This window comes from Marmota marmota, unplaced genomic scaffold (assembly GCF_001458135.2).
Source record: "Marmota marmota marmota unplaced genomic scaffold, marMar, whole genome shotgun sequence".
Taxonomy (NCBI): domain Eukaryota; kingdom Metazoa; phylum Chordata; class Mammalia; order Rodentia; family Sciuridae; genus Marmota; species Marmota marmota.
This window is the reverse complement of record NW_026005674.1, coordinates 64858-67471: the sequence shown is the minus strand read 5'-3', so window position 1 is coordinate 67471 and position 2614 is coordinate 64858. Positions and strand designations below refer to the sequence as shown.

At 46.0% G+C, this 2614-nt stretch overlaps 1 pseudogene; it reads left to right on the top strand.

The window, feature by feature from the left end:
* The first annotated feature begins 610 nt into the window (after window positions 1–610).
* Window positions 611–1549, top strand: LOC107160832 (annotated as a pseudogene).
* The last annotated feature ends 1065 nt before the right edge of the window (window positions 1550–2614 follow it).

Genomic DNA, 2614 nt, shown 5'->3' with positions numbered 1-2614 from the left:
TGAGGGCATCTGGTGACTGGAATAATAGCTGGAAAGGGGCAGGAAATAGAGAGGAAGAGGTAAACATTAGGCCAGAGAAAAGCCAAGTTGAGAGAAAAGAAAAACATGTGAAAAAAGGAAAAGAAACACAAAAGGCTTCAGGAGAGAGGAAAGGAAAGGAAATCCTCTTTACTTGGAATAGGTTTTTTCATGTCCTGAACACAGAACAAAGTCTGGCTTTGAGCAGAAAAACATCTGCTGGGAGGGAAAATTCCATCCCCAGCCCTGCAGCAAGGCTAGGAAACGGAGAAAAGGGGGTTAGAATGATCCAACACTTCACCCAGGAGAAACCAAACCAAATTCAATGCTTCACCTGAAAGTAGGCACCATCAGGAAGAGATCAAGACAGCTGGGCTCAGAGAGACAAATATTTGCCCAGGGTTCCAAGAGTGGGCCAGGGTGGGGGCAGTTGGGCTGCCTCATTTCAAAGACACTGAAAGCCTAAAAGAAAGGGAGTCCCAGGGCTTTGATCCAATGCAGAGAGAGGTCATTTTTGACCTTGTCACAATTCCACTATGGCGACTCTTCTTTGCCGTGTCTTTTTCTTCCCATCAAAAGGGATGTGAGCAGGATGAGCATGAATGCTTCCATGGTGGTAACTGAATTCGTTCTTGTAGGTTTCTCCCGCATGGCCCACGTCCAGGGCTTGCTCTTCTCTCTCTTTCTCATGGTCTACCTGCTCACCGTCACAGGCAACCTCCTCATTGTGGTGCTGGCCTCACGGACCCTGCACTCAGGTCCCCCAAGTACTTCTTCCTCCGAATCCTCTTGGCCCTGGAGATTGGGTACGCCTAGGTCACGGTGCCCCTGCTGCTTCACCACCTCCTCACTGGTCAGCGCCACATCCCCCGCTGGGGCTGTGCCCTCCAGATGTTCTTTTTCCTCTTTTTTGGTGCCACCGAGTGTTGCCTCCTGGCGGCCATGGCCTATGACGGCTAAACAGCCATCTGTGAGCCCCTCCGCTACCCGATGCTGCTGAGCCGCGGGGTGTGTCTGCAGCTCACTGGCTCAGCTTGGGCCTGCGGAGCCATGGTGGGGCTGGGCCACACCTCCTTCATCTTCTCCTTGCCCTTCTGTGGTCAACACTATCCCTCACTTCTTTTGTGAGATCCAGCCTGTCCTGCAGCTGGTGTGTGGAGACACCTCACTCAATGAATTGCAGATTATCCTGGCTGCTGCCCTCATCATCCTCTGCCCCTTTGGCCTCATCTTGAGCTCCTATGGGCGTATCCTGGCTACTATCTTATGGATCCCGTCTGCAGCTGGCCGCCACAAGGCCTTCTCCACTTGTTCCTCCAACCTGGTCGTGCTCTCCCTCTTCTACGGCACTGCCATCTTTATCTATATTCGCCCAAAGGCCAGCTATGATCCAGCCACTGACCCTCTGCTGTATCTCTTCTATGCTGTGATCACCCCTATCCTCAACCCCATCATCTATAGCCTGAGGAACACTGATGTCAAGGCTGCCCTAAAGAGAACCATCCAGAAAATGGGGCCTGCAGAGGTTTGACAAGGAGAGTGACAATGATGACTGCAGCCAGGACCCCTAGTCAATCTGAAAACACGGAGGAGCAAAGGAAGGGGTGGAGCAAAGGAGGCATGAGTCTCACCTGGGGTAGGACCACCCTGTCAAGAAGACAGACTTAGCCTGAAGAACTACTTGGAGTCAAGCCCCTGAAAACCCCCTTGGTATTCACATAATCTAAATAAACATGAAACTCAAGATAGAGGATCAATTTTACAAGAAGAACAATCTGAAAACTAAGAGAAAAGTTACAGCTCCACCAGACTGTCAAGGTAATAAAATTTTCAGCAATGATCCTTAAAGTCATTTAACATTTATACATTCTAGGGAAGACATTTGTTTTCTGGGTAATACTCCTGGCTAATATGGTAGCAATATGTAATTATCCCTAATAAAATCTATCACCAGGCAAAAAAAATTCTCTTTTTAAAAAATTTTTATTGGTGCATTATAATTATACATATTAGCAAGCAAGCTCTCTTGTCACATATTTAGACATGTACACAGTATGATTTGGTCTATTTCATTCATCAGTACTTTCAATTTGCCTCCTTTCCTCCCTTCCCAAGTCCCCTTCCTCTACTCTTTTGAACTCATCTATCTTCATGAGATTCCACCAACCCCCTTCCTTTTTCTTTTCCTTTTTTCTCTCTAGCTTACACATCTGAGAGAAAGCACTGGCTTATTTCACTTAACATGACATTCTCAGGTTCCATCCATTTTCTTTGCAGAAGGCATAATTTTGTTCCTTATGACTGAGTAGAATTCCATTGTGACTATATACCACATTTTCTTTATCATTCACCCACTGACAAACACCTAGATTGGTTCCATACTTTGGTTATTATGTATTTTGCTGCTATAAACATAGGTAAACATGTATCACTATAGTATGCTGATTTTAATTCTTTTAGATAAATGCTGTAGAGTAGTGTAGCTAGGTCATATGGAGGTTCGGTTCCTAGTCAAAAAGCAAATCTCCTAAAATGTGAAGAAGGACCAGAAAACATTCAATGAAGTAAGTTCATGTGAAAATCAGCACGACACAGT